Raw genomic sequence first — 18,732 nt, 5'->3', positions numbered from 1 at the left:
CTAGAAGAAGGCCAAACAAATGGGAGCTCATCTGGCTGATGCGTGGATGCGTGGGTGGCCGGCCACGCCCCCTGCAAATTACCCCCTAGTTTATCTTGGAGACCGGAATGTCCCATGGTAACTGATATCTTTGTTTACTCAGCTGGGTTGTCAAATGTCTGGCGATGGCTTTTCGCCTTTGTTTGCTCCTTTTCTGGCTGTGAAAAATACTTATGGTTGTGGGCGTATGCCAAGCTGGATGTCTGGCCACCCGGGGCGCTGAAAAATCTATATTTAAATGCGAAAATATCGTCTAGGCTGAACCAAAAGTTCACACAACAAATTAGTGAAATCAATTTGAAAATTTCATTGAGTTTTCTAACTTTTCCTGGGGTCAGCAGCATTTAAGGCTCACAGGCACACCTCGGCCCTTGGCCAGAAATTTTTGAGGTCACTGCGAGTTTTGATGCCGGGCTAACTTTCGACGCAAAGGCGAAAGTTTTAAGTAGTGGCTTAAATTTTGTATTTTGTATTTCTACCAAATATTCGCTCTGGCCTCTCGGACTTTCTCGGCCCGTTTGGCAAGTTTAAATGTTTGCTGGGAATTTTAATTCATTTATAAAATATGCTCGGCCCACTCGGCTGCCGTGTGGATTAAGTGCAGTCGCTCGGTCGACTCTTAAATTAATGAAATTCTGTGTGTTTCAAGTGTAAGTTAGCCGCAGGCTTTTTGTCTCTGCACCAATTAGCCAGCTGCACGGAACAGCTGCAAACTGCATATATGTTGGCTAAACCTTGGCCAGTTTGGATAAAGACTACTTTTGCAGAAAAAAAAAATGGGCCATGTGGTTGGGTTTATTATTTAGGACTTGGTTGTGGAAAGTCAGTCGCAACAAGTTTATTGAAAGTTTACTTTTCAGTTAGGTCAAGGAAGAGTGTTCCTTTAGTTTATCTATTAGTTCTTTCACTGAAAGCTATGTAAGTACTTATTTAATTAAGAGTTTTTTGTACCATCTACTGCTTTAAATCACCCGAATTTGTTTCACATTTCTCCTTTCATTTCAGCCAGTATCTCAGTCAAGGGACTGCAATCAGTTGGCTCGGTTACTTCAATTGCCAATCTATTGTCTAAACTAATGTTTGCTCTCTTGCGGCCAACGATACGTGCTCTGAGCCCCCGAAGAATTTACTTTCGGCAAAGTTTTCCCTCCATTCTTGGCCCGGTCAAATGTTGAATGTTTTCGTTGGGGAACTTTTTAAATGCTTTCACGATACTTGGCAGTGTTTTGCGGCTACCTGTGTTACCTCTGGCCAAATCAAAGTGCGCAACTTTACTTACTTTCCTTACTTTTCTTCCTGCGGTCGCTTGGCAACATCTTGTCTGGAATTTATGCTCCTTACACTTGTTATCCATGCGAAGACAAATCGATGAATGGTGCACGTGGCCAAAAGAAAAAATCATTTTATAAATAATTAAAAGCTTAACAAATTGGAATGACACAAATATTTTGATATTCAGTTATAAATGTTTCAAGAATTTGTTGAGTATTTTCCTATTTATTTTTATGGGAAAGTTCTCTGACTTTTCCTTTCAGTGATGCATTTTCGTGGTGATCCATAATTTATTGAATTTGAACTTGCGAGGCAGCGTTAATTTATTTGCCAGCTGGAGGAGCGATTTCTGTTTACCTCGGGCACTCCGAAGTGCATTCGCCTGAGGACTTGGACTTGCACTTGGACCTGGCTTGGCTGGGAGGGTTTCCGGGGGTTCTGGGGGAGGGTAGATGGTGTCTAAGCCTTTGCAATGACATGTCAGTTGGTTGGCTCGGATAGCGGGATTACCGACACATGCAAATTGGAGTTGTTGGACGGACTGCGAGGAGCGAGGAGCGGGCGGTCGGCGTCTAATCCAATTTCAATTGCTTAATCCACCATGACTGACACTAAGAGCCAAGTTGAAAGATGGTCGAGTGGGCGGTGGATCGGTGGTTGGTGGATTGGTGGGTTGGTGGGTCGGTGGGTCGGTGGGTCGGTGGCGTGTTTGGGCCCCACATCTTCACGCACCACAGCACTTCAAATACTTGAGCTGCTATTGAATTACGCACCCACACATGTCAACATATCATGTTACACTTCACTTTGTGTGTTCGCTAAGTAAGTTGTAGTTCGACGGCCCAGAAACGGAAACGGAAACAGAGACGCTGTTCCCCCCTCACTTCCTCCTGCCCCCAAATGCTTCGACTCACATAAAATCACAATGTTGACCCTTTTATTTCGACTGGAAGTTTTATAACCAAGAGAATCCACACACACTTACCCACACACACACACGAAATAAAGCAGCTCAAGCTGTGTTTGCTTAAGTTTTATGTGTGCACAGATTTTACGACCGGGCTGGAACAGCATCACGTAGCTGAAGGCCCGGCTTAGTGGCCCCTGACCTCTGCTCGGGTCACTCGGCAATGGGATGCATTTTAAATGGGAGAAGTACGCCCGAGAAATCCGGCGGAAAAGCACCCACAAAACCAAAATCCACCTGTCAGGTTGCGAAGCGAAATAAAGCAAACCTTTGTATGAAATTCATTAAAAGTCATTTGATGGATAATTGTTTTTTAATACTCTTCGGGAGGGGTTACTTATATTTTGAGAGCATTTTTTTTATAGATTTAAATAATATTATTAAATGTGATAAGATGTACCTCAGTTATTACAAATAATTAATTTTAAACCCTTCAAATCAATGGTTAAATGTATGTATTTCAAACATTTATCCTTTTCAAAAGAGCATTTTGGGCAGTAAATTGCAATTGATTTTTCCGCTTCCCTTCATTTTTGTTTGTCTTTAATAAAGGATTTTCGTGAAGCCTGTCGGCAGAAGCACAATGCGGTTTAATTAGTGCCATTCGCAGGGCGATTCCACCGAAACGCAGAACTGCACTTGGCGAGTGGTCAGCGGTGTGACAGCCGCAATAAAAAGCAGATGAATTTACAACTTGAGCGGAATCGGAATCGGACTGGAAACACGTTTTCAATTAGCAACACTTGCCGCGGACCCGGCGAAGGCTAATAATGAGTTGACAAATGGCTTGTGTCAAACAAAAGCAGCGCGGAATAAGCAAACAAACAAACCAACCAACCAACGAGACAGACAGACCGACAGACAGACAAACAGACAGACGGAACACGTCTTGTTGCTGTGGTGCGTGACTTTGTGTGGATGTAGGCAATTCCCCACCCCACCCCACAACCACCTACCATCTACCACCCACCACCCACTTAGCTGTCAACTTTGGTGTTGGCGTTGGCCCACCAACTCACTTCCAGCCAAACAGAAACAGAATTGTCAACTTACAAGGCTTGGTGGCCAAAGTGTCGCGTAATTTATTTTCCACCTCTCGCCGACTGACAAATGAGCTGATAATTTTCCCCGTATCCTGCCGCATTGTCAAGGACATAGAGGGGGTGGCAAGTGGGTGGGCTGAGAAGGAGCAGCTAATTCATGGCCTCGGCATTGCCTAGTCATTGGAAGGCTTTGTCTAGCTGTTGACAGCAGAAATTAATTTGTGTTTACTTGGCTCTTTGACACTCGTGAGTTATTGATGTACAATGCGGAGTATCGCAGATGCAATTGGATGGATTAACACAGGAACGGTGTCGAGATCGATCTTCATTACTGGTTTACAGTTGAGTTTAACTAATTTTGAATTAAAGATAGAAGTTAGGTACTTCAAGCAAGAAAGCCACCAAGAATTTGTCGTAATCATGTGCTTTCAGGGAAGGCAAAACTTTTAAATGAATATTAATGACTAAATTACACACTCGTACTAAGTCCACAGCCCTCGAAACCCAGATGATGCTTCGGTTAATGCCTGGCACTCCAATCTCAAGTCACGAGACGTAGGCCATATAAGCAGACATGAGCATATATGTATCGACTTACATCCTCGGAGTTGTAAAAACTTTTTTCGGCTTGTAACTTAATGACAACTCGCAGGCAAATATATGAACAGTACGTTACAGGAATAAAAGTCAGGGTGACAACCTTAACGAAAGATATATATGAATATTAAAATATCTTTATGGTTCTTGGTATTCTCAAATATATTATCCATTTATATAAATAAATATATAAATATATATAAATTTAAATTACTATTTCTTCACTTTAAAGCCATGACACGCACTGTTTGGCTGGCATATTTGTATGTACCGCGCTGCAATTTGACTTTAATGCATTTTTAATTTCTGCATGCGTGTGCCTCGGCCTGCAACTGTATATGTGTGTGTGTGCCGCCCTATATGTACATGCGGTGCATGTGTGTGCGTTTGTATGTAAATAGAAAATGAAATTACCGATGCGCTACTTTGTAGCCTCCTCCATTTTCCGGCGGCGGGCATTTTCCGAGAAGGCTGAGCGAATTCCGTTTATGACTATTTTATGCGAACTGCAAATTCTTTTGCACTTTATTTTCGGCGTAGCTTAACATGCAAATTATTATTTGCCCAGTGTGTGCCGTTGGTGCAACATTGTGAGGGAATTTTAAATGTGCCGCCCGGCGTCCTACAAACACCGTGTGCTCATCCTGGGGCGCCTCCTTTTCCTGCCTTTCACTGGCTTTCTCCGGGTCCCTCAACTGTATGCTTCAATTTTTAATTCGCCGCCGTTTTTTGTTGTGTCCCTTCGTTTCCTGTGTTAATTATGTTACTCATTTGTTTGCAGTCGGCATTTTTTCCGTTTCTTGTGTGGCTAATGAAAAGCGGAAAATAGTTTGAAAAAAATGATGTCTGTTTACGTAGAGTGAAGTGATGATGTCGGCCATGTCTGCAGGTTGTTTAAAGTTGGGAATTTCAATCATTTAATAAGGAATTTTGCCGGAATGAATTTCAATTTGAAATCACTCGAACGGAGAGGCTCTCATTAAAGTGTATTTGTTTTAATTAAGAATGTCTGTTTGATTTGTTAGCCACTGGCAATTGAATTTTCCATTTAAATGGTTCTCCTTTTTAACTCTTTAAGTGAATTTATTTTGCAGAAGACCGATGGTAATTCTAATATCCTGCTGCCATCACCGAGTATGATTTAGTAACTGCTGGTGATTTACTGAAGAAGAGGCCCAGGAAATTGATAAGGAAACTATTTTTCTATTAAAATTTTCTTTAGAAAGAATGCAATGAAAAAGGGTTAGGCCTTCGAGCGGAAATGAGAAAATAACCCTTTGCGGTGGGTTACAGCAAAGTAATTAATTTTTAATTGATTGGTAGAACAGCCCGGCTGCACTTCAATTTCTCTCCGCCTGGATTATTATGCAGATTCGCAAACAGGAGGGCTTTTCCCCTGCCATTCTCTTGGTCTAGACAACATTCCGGGGCCAAGTTAATGTCACGCACTGCAACCGTAGCACTTTTAATGGCCCCATCGCTTTCCAAGTCAGCCAGCTGCATTTTACATGCGCTTACTGCAGTCGAGTGTAAAATGGAAAATGAGTTCGCACTTTAGATTAAAATCTGTAAACACGAGTGGAGGGCCCTCCACTGCAGTTGCACTTAGCCAAGATTGTTGGCTGTAATTCGCTCGGGGCTTATCGCCCGACATTCAATTAATCCGTCAGGAAAAACTTCTTGAGGTGAGGGCCATCTTGATCGTTGCGCATACTTAATTAAGTACACGTGTTAAGTATACGCCGTGTGTGGCTCCGTAAAAAGATGTTTGCTTTAAAGCTCCTTTAAGACTGCTTAGGCTAAAAGCTTGACTTTTGACCAAACATCATTTCAGCTGAACAACTATATTTTCAATTTCCATATGTAGGGTTTCTTCTAATGGCTTATTAATACCCATTGAATGAACTGGGCTCATTCAGCGTGACTTGTGTCTTGTTGGCCTAATGGAGATAGAATGTCAGCTAAGTGACGCAGCTCAAAACGGAAGCGGAAATGAACCCAAACGAGCCTTTCCCCCTGACCAAAATGACAAATGCCTGTCATAAGCGCTTTGGCTTAAAGCTGGAAAAGCTGGAAAGGCTGGTTGGCCAAGGAAGTGCAACCGTGGCGGAACCAGAAGTTGCGGAGAGTGCGAACATATTTCAATTGTACTGAGGGCCTGGCAACAGTTTTATAAATTAATAACAATAATTTATGCAGCAGCAACTACAGCACTCATAATAAATTCAGTGAAACTTTCGTACGTACTCAGCGGCAGCAGGAAAAACAACAACAGCAGCAACAACAATAACAATATGAACAACGTCTATATGAGAGTAAGTTGCATTTGAAGCCTTACAGGCAGCTCGGCAATTCTCATCAGCTGTGCCACTGCTGGCTGGCTGGCTGCCACTCGCCTTGGGGCCGGGGAAAGAACTATAACTATGCATGTAAATTTATAACCCGGCCCCAGTAACCCCCTAAAATCCCCCCTCTTTCCCCTTCTCCACCCCCGCCAAGGGAAGCTCCCAGCAAAGGGCGGCGCAGCAAAACAAAACTGGGAAAAAAAACCCAACCAAACCGAACAGAACTTGTTTATGAAACAAGTCCAGGCGAGAAGTTGAGTGTGTGTGTGTGGTTGAGAGGGTGGTGACATAGGTACACTGAGAAAATGCAAACAGAATTTTTAGATTTCTGAACGGTAAAGATAAATCAAATATTATTAGATAACTCACTCGTTGTTCGGTTTATTAATATTTATTTAATTAACCTTGAATACGTTTTTATATTTTGTTTAAAATTTTATAGATAAGAAATGAAGATTAGAAATTTATTTTATAAACTTAAAATGCATTTGGCTTACCAGGACTTGCACAAGTTAAAACTTAGTATCTTAAGTTGAAAATCAACTATTTTCCCTGTGAGTCAAAGTCAATTTTTTCTCCTCCGGCTGATGCCGGCACAATAACAACACGTAAATCTGGCAGCAGCTGACAAGTACAGAAATTTAGCTTGTTACGCTGCCCGAAAACGCCATTGCATAGCTCAAAAATTGTTGTGCTCAGCTCAGGAGGCCAGGGGCGTCGGAAAGGGGGTACGGGGGGTTAGAGGGGGATCTGGGGAGAGCAGGGACTTCCCCGAAGGCATTGAAATATTAATGCTAATGGCTAGAAGGAAACACATTTCCTTGGCGTCGGGCAATCGCCTGATTGTATTGCTGCCGAACTTTGGGTGTTGGACGAAAACTCAGAAGGACGAACTGGCAGCAGGCGATGAGTTTTCCCAATAAATTAATGAAAATGCAAAAAGCTTTTGCAACAAGCAATTTTCCTCGGCAACAGGAAGGGAAAAAGGCTGGCAAAAAATGCCATGGCCCCCGACCAGCTGGCTGCTTTGCAATTTTCTACTTATGCAGTGGAAATTACAAGGAAATGCCGAAGTATGAAAAGCTATTGAGATGTCGGGGATAAGGCGAGCAATGGTGACGAACGGACTTCGAACTAACCAGGGAAAACAAAAGTTTTTAGCTACAAAGTCCCACAGCATATTGACAGCTTTAAGGCTTAGATGCACTCAGGTCGCACTCAGACACTGACCGTCCGTACTGTCACGTGCCCCGAAACACGTTCCATATCTTACGCGCTAAAAGCCAGGACAATCGCAGAGAGACCTGCGTTTGAGTTCTGAGTCCTGTCAGTCGTAAAGGACTTACTTGCCCAAGGAGTGAGGCGAAATTAAAAGTGAAACACCTTTCAAAATGTTTCATAATTTTCGTATTTTTGGCTGCGGGGCGAGCGTAATTGAATCGTAATGCATCCCATGAAATTTTTATGATTTTGTTGTTATAAAATTCAAACTCTTCTTGCCGCCGCTGCCGAAACTGCTGTGGAATTAGCATAATTTTACAACTGCCTTGAGAATTTGTCAGCCCAAGAAACTGCCACAAAAAAGTAGGAGAGCATCTGCGTGGAAATACTAGTTGCCATATTGCAAGCAAATAGTGATGACTCGATAGAAAATCATTTAAAAAGGCTGAGAAACCATGAATAAATAAAAGGTTAATAAAAAGTAGTTTATTTAAATATACATTTTTTTACATTTGTAGTTCTGTTTTATCCTGCTACTAAACTTTTCATGGAATGTTTATCAGCCACTTGAAAATGGAGAGCTAGCTCCCCAGTTTTCCCGCTTCGAAGGCAAGATTTGGCCAAAAGATATCGAAGTTGGCATCGCAGCTGGCGAAGACATCAAACTGCGTTCGAAACTTTTTACCCTTCGCAACAGAAACTTGCGCAGCTGCTGCCTCCTGCTGCATCCTTGCCCCCTCTGCAGACATGTGAAAATGTCCTTTTCCGTTTTCCGTTTGGTTCCCTTATCCTTGAGCTGTCGCAGCATCCTTGCCACGTCACAAGGTGTGTGGAAGTTTGGCAGAAAAACTTTCGGGCCAAAGACAAAAAAGTTAATGCAGGTCCGCTTAATGCAAGACCTGGATGATTTTAATGAGCTTTTCCTTGGTGGGGCGGCGAAAGTTCTGGCAATAATTAGTGCGGAGGGCAGAAATACAAATTGCATGTTTTGAATGGCAAGCTGCAAAAAGTTGAGAGTCCCGGCGTAAATATGGCATTGCTCCCCCCAAGCGTTTTGCCAGCATCAATGTCGCTCTCGGCCCTCCAACTTCAAGCCATGCGTGTTTAGGTCAGGTCTTGAGAGGTTTATTAAACATTTTATTAACATCATTTAGATAATCTTACCCGTCGACCGGGAAACTTTGCCCGAGTTGCCAGCAGAAATTAACAAGTGCCGTCGCGACGTCGACGGTGATTATGATTATGAATGGAGCCTTTTCCGGCGGAGGCAATCTTTGTCTAAAGCTCCAGGAGCCGGGGATCCCTGGCCAAGTTTGCACTGGAACGTGGCTCAAAGTTTGGTTTCTGGCGCTGCCGAAAAGTTCTACATTTTGCTAATTAGCTTCGTTTATCCGCACTGCACTTGCAGTATTTGACAGGCGATAGAACTGTTCCTGAAGCAGCTGGAAATCGGAGCTGTGAATTTATTTAATTAAACCCCGTTCGCACAGTTTATTGTTCCGTGTGATTGGTAAACTCAATTTAAGTTTGTCTCTATTTTAAAATTCAATTTATTTCGCATTTGCGGCCTGACGTTTTTCGACACGTGACAGAATATTAAAGCCGGACATTTTTCCAGCACGCCAAAGTCGTCTTAAATGACATTAAAGAACTTTCATTTATTTTTGATATTCAGAAAAAACTCTCTTTAAATATTGTGCATGAATGTTTAAAACTTTATTGACACGTTTCCTGTTTGGAATGCAAGCAATCAACATCCTGAGCAACTTTGACTGGAAGTCCTCTGGCACAAATCCTTGCAGAGATTCTCGTTTAAGCTGTCTTTGGCATCATAAATAAGTCAAAGGCCAGAGATTGATAGATGGAAAAAGGATGAAAGAGTGGAAATACCACATAATTTCCGACTTGTCTGGAGATTACATATTGAACGAGTATTTTCTGATTTTCCAACTTAATTGTTATGGATTTAGATGCATCAATTTTACGACCCACAAAACAATGAATAAAATTACTAAAAATGTGTTAAAGTTTTTGCACCTTTTTTAAGGACAATTTGAGGCCACTTCGTTAGTGGAACTGGGCTGGGAAAATGGCAATTTCTTTTCCTTATCTGTTTCGCTTCCCTGTCCCTTCCTTTTATTTTGTATTTTTATTCAATTTGTGCGGAACATCCAGTCGGGTAAAAAACCAATAAATTTGCATGTAAGAGACAGGCAAAAGTGTGCAAACCGAGGGAAGCATTTAAAAATTAATTAATTCAATTGCAATGCGACTCTCGTTGCGATGTTCGCCGGGCTCCCAGTTGCGTTTCGGACCTCGTTGCCGTATAATTTGGTCCTGTTCTTTGAGTCCTTTTTACGCCACCTTTGTGTTGTAAATGTGTGTGTGTGTGTGTGTCTCTGTGTGTGTGTGTGGGTGGGTGTGGAAGTGCGTGTGCGGGCTCTGTTATTGTCCTTGCGAGGAATTAAATTGCATTTTAAATAGGCGGCGTTAATTTTATAAATAATTTATACGAACTGGCAATTTGCAATTGCAAACAGGTGTGAAAGGTGTCCTTGCGAGCGTTATAAAGGATCATTGATTGTAATTGCATTTATTATTCAGCAGCGAAGGACCCGCCGAGTTAGACATTGCCACGCAATCACATAATGGTGGGGCATAAATCAGGTTTATTTGAAGAAAAGATAATATTGTTAATAAATTAGGAACAAACAGCGAAAAATCCATTTTTAAAGGACGTGATATATTAACAAACTCATGAATTAGTATTTGTTTTCTTAGTTAATGCTCTCACCGGCTGCAATTAAATCGCATATTATTTATGCCCACTCATTAATGGAATTATTTATGCAGCGGGCAAAGCAAAGCTGTAAATTATATTGACACTATTGCGAATGAATGGATTTATAATTGAGTGCCTGCCGCGTGATTGCAGTCATTATTTAAAGTGAAGGCGGAGCATCGAAATGCTTTAACACAACCATTAAGTTTCACTTTTCTTTTTTCTGATTGGAAGCGAAATGCCGAAAGGTCGGCCAGTCAAGTGGAGATAATGTGCAGTCACAAGACATCAATTCCCGGTCGACTCACATCAATCATAAGTATAAGGGGACTGTCAGACTTTTTACGAAACATTTGAGCAGTTAAATTGAGCAGTAAATGTGCGGGGTGAAAGGTCATTCGAGTGCCGTTTGCAAGGATATTGATTTACCGACTCCACGCTCGCCATTTGATCTGCGGCGAACCAGTGCGTTTGACTGGCTTAATTAGCCGGCTAATTAGCGTGTCCCCAGGGCCGAGAGCACCTCGATAACCCATCATTATTGGCCCAGCCAGCTGTCAGAGGGTATCAAAACGCTTTTCCACCGGCTCAAGTTGTTTATGTGCGGCGCAATAATAGCATGTCTGTCGGGTAATTTGCATAATGCATCCGATAAGCCGCCGACTCAATTGACAGGTGAACAATGCTCCGAGAGGCAAATAGGTAAATCTTACGCCGATGTTTGTCGGATATGTTTACCGCGTCAACGCCGAGTTAATTAACAAATTTATCCATTTGCACAGCAAATATTGATTTAAAGTCCATCCCCGAGGAAACCATCAACAGGATTTATCTCGTCTTTTGCGTAAAGTTTTAAATGAAACTTCAAAAATGCCTGAAGGGAAGAGGCAGGCGAGACGCATGATATTCAACCGAAAAATTGCACAAAACGGCACTTTGTTCGTATTTATTTTCTCTGGCATGCACGAAAATATGTATATATATTTTTATTTTGTATATAGTATCTGTCTGTGCCGGGAAGATCGCTGAATGACATTCATAAACCGCACATGTCGCTGGCGTCTGGCAATCATAAAGAGACAACAACGAAACTGCACGGCTGGCCATTTTAAAAATTTGTAAAAATGCGTATAAAAAAATCCGGGGATGGTGAAAAAAACATATAAATAAATTACATGTGTTTGCTGTCCTTGTTTGATATTTACAGCAATTTATTTCCATTTTTTGCCGGCCTCGTCGGGACTTATAATTTCATGTCGATAAAAGGTTAAACCCTCATCATCATTGGCACTGACAGGAAGCCGGGGACTTGGCCGAAAGCCATTCGAGGCTGTTTATGTCCTGCCAGCCGTCGGGCTATTTAAATGCACTTTAATTTGACAGCTGCTCCTTCAGGGGGAAAATCAAAGGGCCGGGGCAAAGGTCACTGGGGCAACCTTTGTGGTCCTCTGCTCGGCTCTCTGTTTGCCGGCAAGTCAAGCGTTAGAAGTGCTTCCAATTAAGCACTGATTTGGGGCCAAACAAAGTTTTCATTTCTAATTAAAATCGTATTAAAGCCGACGATAGGAAAATGAAACGGGCGGCGAAAAACGTTGCTAAGCCGCAGAGTTTAGCTTTGAATGGTTTCTCTTTAGTCCGCAGTAGGCAATACAATTGATTTTGATTATACTTTCTTCTTTTTTCCTAGGCACACAAGTAAATTGGTTTCTAATGCCTTCGGGCCTTGGTCCTTTCTTTTTCCGGCCATTTCTACTCAATAATGTTATTAGTCGGGCCAATTTCGGTGAGTGTTTTGTGTGTGTGCCCTTGGTCTTTTTGTTGCGCTGTTTGCCTTTTTTTGCCGGCGGCGGAAACACTTTCTTTTACTTAGCCTGATTTCATTGTGATGGATTCCGTGAGCTGATGGCTTACCCTTGGACTTGGAGGATTTTCCAGACTCAGGAGAAATTTCCAGCCTCAATTATCTGGACCACAAATAAGTGTTCTCCCACAATGAAAAAAAGTTACTTGAAGCAGCAATTATTCGCCCATAAATATAAGACTTCACTCCCTTTCAGTCATAAAGTTTTTCCGCCGAGCACTGCATAGAAAAAGTGGGGGAAAACTATTATTTCACGCTAAATTGCATTCAGCAGCAAAACAGTTTCATTCAACGACTTCACAGAGACTGATAAATGGGCTTTTCCCACAAACGGCAGATAGACACCGGATCGCTTTTTTCCCGCTGTCCTGCTGCCTTTTTCACGGGATATATTTGTGTGGACTTCATCGGCGGGACGAGGCCTACGCCTCATTTGGCCCAAAGTATTGGCACACAATGCGACCTCGTCGAAGCAATAACAATGACAGTTATGAGTTTTCGTCCTCTCCGTCGGACGGTGGAAATGGAAAAAACGCACGTTGCAGGGAAATGGGAGTTTGCGATGCGAACCGCGGAAAAGCAACAATCGAAATCAATTAAACTGCAAGCCGAAGTCCTCGGGGAGCGGAGAATTGGTTTAGTTTCGCTAAATGAAAAACGGGGCGTGGCCCAAAGAAATATATCGTTTTATTTCCGAATTGAAAACGGTTCCTTCAACAGAAATCTGCAATCAAATATCGGACCAACTAAGTTTAACAATAGCAATAATTTTATTAAATCAATACAGTAAATATCGGGGAAACCTGATATAAATGCAGTTTTTCCTTACGCTAAATTGGCTGCATCAGGGAAAAGCTTCGCTGATATAGACAAATGATTGGAAGGAGGGGACAAACCGGATAAATGCGGGCAGTGGGACTGTTTTTCCCGGTTTTTGTACAAGTGAAAAGCGGAAGTGGCGACGGATATTTGTGTGCAACTCGGCGGATGGGAAATCTACGGCTCATTGAAGCCAAAACAATACGGTGACAGTTATGAGACTCTTTATTCTGCTTTTCATCGTTACGAAACTTTTTATATCACTTATATTGTGTGGGTGTTAAATAAGAAAAGTGTGTATCAAAGGAATTGAAAGATCAAACAGTACTGTACAATTTGAAACTTAAGATTAAACTTTTTGTGTTTAAAAATCTCTGCGTTCCAACTTCATTATTTTTCCAGCTAAATCTAAAAACCCTATTTTCGTGTGCTGAAAAAAGAGCTTCTGTGGTTTCCTCGCAAAATGATGACCATTTTTTTTGTTGAGAAAATCTATCTCTTATCTCACCGGTCTGCAAACCAGTTGGCCGCGGAACCAGCGACTCCTGCTTTTCGAGCCCGTTCGCAGACGGACTTTATTGAATTACTATACATTTCGGCGCTGTCATGCCGCGGGCTACAAATGACATAATACTGGCAGGATCTGCCGTCATCCTGCCATCACGTTGGCCTCTAATGAAAGGCGTTGCCCATAAACAAACATCAACAGCAGTGGGATCAGACTGGCTGTGGACCACTGCACGCTGTGTTGCCCACAAAATTGCATTTGCGTTTGCCCCGAAAATATACGCCGCTCTTCTAACCGCCTGATTTCCAGGGGGAAAACACCCGACCCATCGAAATTCCGGAGCCAAAGGACGACTGGCATTTCAAGCCCATGTGGAGTATACTACAACCATTGGGTTTTAATTAAAACTGTGTCGAATTATTGTCGCTACCCTCGTCATCGAATGCGATTAGATTTGTTTGACTCCTGCCCTCTTGAGTAAATCAATGTTCATTTTGTGGTCACAGCTTCGCTGTTTAATTAAGACCCGTATATTTCCTCCACTATTCTTTGATATTAATGTGCAATTAAGTCCTGAGTTTATTCTAATTCGAGGAGTCAAAAGTTTCCAACGGCGAAATTGTCTTGTAAATTGCTTTTGCATACATTTTATGCGGTTAGCAGAAAGTAAAGTACATGGACAGTTTCCACAATTACTGGCTGAAGTTGCCTCCGAGTTTGGAGAACTTGCTTGGGTATGGAAATATTTATTTGGTAGTTTCGGCGGGAACTTGGTAACATTGCCTTGCAAATTGGATGGGTAATTATTTATTTTCCGCAACATTTTATTTTGCAATCACGCCATAAGTTCACGACGTTCTTGAGGACTTTAATGCTTGCGGAGATAAAACCAAATAAACTTCCATCGACCAAGGCCAAATGTTAAGAGCCATGGAGAAAAATAAGCGGAAACAAAATTGCAAAACAATTGCAGCTTCTGAACTGCAACCTTGTGATTTTTGCTAAAATAAAAAGAGGACTCTTGTGAAATGTTTTTGAAGAGCTTATTTTGTTGTAGGAAACTTTTCAGCTAAGTGACTCTAATATTTATAGTTTCATAATAAAACCGGTTTTGTCAATTTGAAAAATCTCAAAAATACCTCCGCTACTTGAAATTTAAAAGGTTAAATTTTATCATTATATTCAAGCAACTGGTAGAATAATTTTAGTCTTACTCCTGAAGGCCGAAATGCAAACTTCTTGCCCGGATACAATTAAAGCAAATGAAAATTTAATTTCTGCTAGACGAGGCCGTATTTTACTCAACGTTAAAAACTTAAATTCGCACTTTAGCCTGGAAAACACTCGAGTTTCCCCCCGGCGAAAAGTCCGCTGACAGCTCTGACATGCATTTCGCGCCCAAAGAATAAAAGAAGCAGACAGTAGCTGGCCTTTGTACATTCTTAAAATGTATATATGAATAAGTGAGTGGCGGGGAGGCGGAAAACTTTTCCTGCATTTTCTCGGGCCTCTGGAGGCTGTCAGCCGAGTGCCGAAGGACGAAGGACGAAGGACAAGGGACGCAGGACCAAGGAACGCCACAAAATGGCGCCAATGATGAGCTGAGAAGTTCTCGGAATCCTCGGCATGAGCGATTCAGTGGCTAAACTGATTTCAACCATTTGGATTGCCCTGGGCAAAATCCTGAGGAGTTCACTGCACTCGAAGGATTATGGGGAGCTAGTCCAATTTCATAATTACCATTATTCATGACGAGTTCAAGTCGAACTGGCGACTTCTCTGCGAATGCCCCGCCACCGGAAAAACAATGGAGCACAATGAGGGAAAACTTTTTCGCCAACTTTGAAGACTTTTTAATGTCTTCGAGCGAAGCATTTAAAAGAGCCATAAAAAAGCGTTTTATTGTCTCGACTTCCCCGCCATTTTCCATTTTCCACAGCCGTTTTCCGTTTTCCCCCTTGAGTATTCGGTTTCCCTTTGCAGCTTTTGTTTGGTCTGCCTTTGTGTTTTTGGCTGTTCACTTCTTTGCGGAAACGAGTCAAAGGAAAAAACAAAGGGCGTGTTAATTAAATTAAGGGGAATCCACCTTGGGGCTCCCCGCACACTATCGGCAAAATCTAATCATTAAACGGGAAGCTGGAGAGCCCGCCTTTCCCAAAGTAATGGCCAATAAAGATTTCTGCTCACGCAAGGGACACTGGTAAGCGGTTTCCCAATCGATTGGGCACGACCTTGGTAATTGCTTAACACTTTATTGAAATCATTAAGTGATAAGTTAAGGTTTACAAAAAGGAAACTGAAAATAACAGAATAAGAAGGAAGTAATAAGAATTAAGATTAGAGAGGTTATTTTTTATTGGTTCTCTAAGCCTGCATTAAAGTATATGATATTGCACCTATTTGTGGCATTTTGGAAATGCGTTAACTAATCCAACTTCCTTCTTATGGGCATATAATAATCCTGTAATTTCTGTGGCACAATTTAAATCCTTTATCCTCAAACGCCATCCCAAAACTTTGGCCATGCGACAAAATTAAGATTTAAATAATTCATTTTAAGTACATTTAATTTGCTGGCGACACACAAGAAATCCCAGGCCATTTCTTCGGGTCCATTTATGGGCGCAATAAGTTGGGCAAAAGGTCGGCCCGTCCATTCGGGACAAATGCGCACTTAAACCGGTAACCCGAGATTGCCAGGACGTCATTTGTCCTGCCTAATTCGGCATGTGACCAAAGTCATTAGGCATCGACTTGGCCACGGGCAGCGCCGATGGCATTGGGATCAATTCGTCTGGGGTCCTTTGGGTCCTTCGGGAGCTCAAGGAAATGCCATGGCCGTGCCGAGGCCGAGGCAATCTCACACATGTTTACATTTAATCCACTTTTATTGCAGCGGGCGGGAGGAGTGTGTTCGACCCTCAGTTATTATGCTGATTGTGTTGACACAATCCCAGCCCAAGCACCCTATACATCCGAGTATATAGCCACATATCCGGGGTTTAGGCTCTATGGCAGCTCTTGTGTTTGTGCTGAGGTTGTCACTAAATATTTTATAAGCGCTTACCTTGACGGGCAGCCCTTTCGAAGGCCCAAAATAAATAGAATTCAATTTTATTTTTATACCCGCCCCGGAAGCCACTCCACTCCCAGTTTGACTAGTGGACGTGCTTCAGGCCAAGTTGCCAGTTCTTATGACAAATTGATTGCCACCTTGTGGCAAGTTTGCCGAAAACTTTTGACCACTCTTGACCCAGCAGAAGTCATCCTACGAGCCGTTCACCGAGCCTTTTGTTCTTTTAATTTAATCAATGGCGATCGCATCGTCACACCCGAATGACAGCTTAAATCTTTTTCAACTGTGACGAGGCAGGAAAAAGTTTCCCTCTGCGAAATGGACCCTTTGACAACATTGTGTTTTTTTGTGGGCGAAAAGTGAAAGGCAAGCACTTTGCATGGGGTACTCGGGCTTTGTGTTTCGCCGTTTCAGGTTATCCTCCGGATTAATGTCACAGAAACGGGTTGAGATAACTTTTGAACTTTAGTGCAGCAATCAAGGAGAAGGACCTGAAAGTAAGAGTCACTAAATGAGAGATTTGCTTCTCTGAATTTCTCCAGTCATCCCTCATTAGTCGAGCTTGGCTCTGCCCTCTAATCTTCAACTTGGCGAAAGACGATCCTCCGGAAAACAAAGAGAAATGTTTTCCTACTTTCGCTCGATAATAATCTGCATTTCCGCTTCCGTCAGTTGAGTGGAAACAAAATTGTCTGTTGTCTGGCAACAAATATGAGCAATCAATCTGCCAGCAGCAGCATGAGCAACGATTTCCTCAGATACACTCCAGTATCTTCTGCCTTTCGACTCGCCTTTCTTTTATTTGTCTTCCCATTTTTATTCCACTTGTTAGCTTCCGTTTCTATTGCATATTTTTCGGGCTGCAAAAATGTTTGTGCACGTTGCTCTGTTGGCAGGGACAAGCTGTGTATGAAAATGTGTGTAAAAGTTTATTTGACAAGCTGTTAAAGTTGCACTGTCTTCATGCAGTTAACAAGTCACGGAAATTACGGAGACATTGTAGTCGGATTCGCAGTTACTGAAACTCTACGGTTGTGCATCGCATGTACTTGCATGTCAATTAGTTTCTCCTGATCTTTGTGGCCAGACTTTTGATGAACAATTAAATTTTAAAATTAATTTAAATAATAATAGAATACCATACTGAATTGGGATGCTATTCATTGGTATTCTACGAAGTTTCCATTCTGTTTCAATAAGCATTAATTGCTGATGATGGTTCAACCAAATAATTTAATGCAGCGCATCCTGCTTACTGATATATCCTTCATATATTAATATCCCTGAGTGAGTGAATCGAAACCATCCTGTCGACACAGCATGTGAGCAATACTAATTAATATTCGTACGCGTGTTGCAGCTTTAATTGTATTCCCAAAGATGTGAACTGAGTTTTAAAATCTGACATGAGCAGGGATAAAAAGTGACCATCAGTAAATGCAAGATTAACAATGAAGTCTCAATTTAAAAAACCAACAATTGAGTTTAGATTAATTAAATAAATTATTATTAAAAAAATATTAAATAATTATTCAGTAGAATTTTATATCATGTCGCAGGCGAAAGTTTTGTGGTTAGTTAGAAAATAGAGGAGGCTTTTATTTTATTTCCATAAAAAGTGATTGCCAGCTGTTGCACTTTTTATGACATACATGCCGGCACAACTTTTTAGAACGATTTTAACCAGAAAATCCCCAGGGAATGCTTAATTAAAATTCAATTATGTTTTCTATAATTTACTCCTGCGGTTTGTTTATAGAGAAAATCATTAAAAATCACAAGTAATTAAGAATTTATGTGAGTGCAAATGATGGTTTACTCGACCAAAACTGTGCTTAAACAAAGCTTTAATGGCTTTAGCCTGATTTACAACGCAGTGGCCTCACAAAACAATAAATCAAAAGTTTTTGTCAGCTGTGAGGGGAAAAACTCCATTTACTAATTGCAACTTTTAATTAAATATCGACCTTTAATGCGGCCAGGACGCAAAAACGACAAGGACAAGCCGGAGAAGAAGGCGAGTGCGGTAAGCATTTTGGGAAAACCACATTGATTTTGGCATCGGAGCAGATACATTTGCGGACTCAGATACAGATACAGTCTGGGCAGATCCGGCAGATGCATTGGCTGTAGCTGTGGATGGGTTGGTGTTGGCCCTTCCGGTTCGTTTCTGGTCGGGGCAAGTAAACAAACGTTTCCGCT

This window comes from Drosophila ficusphila, unplaced genomic scaffold, assembly GCF_018152265.1.
Source record: "Drosophila ficusphila isolate 14025-0441.05 unplaced genomic scaffold, ASM1815226v1 contig_412, whole genome shotgun sequence".
In the NCBI taxonomy this organism is placed as follows: domain Eukaryota; kingdom Metazoa; phylum Arthropoda; class Insecta; order Diptera; family Drosophilidae; genus Drosophila; species Drosophila ficusphila.
The sequence above is the reverse complement of the archived record's forward strand: the minus strand, read 5'-3'. Positions refer to the sequence as shown.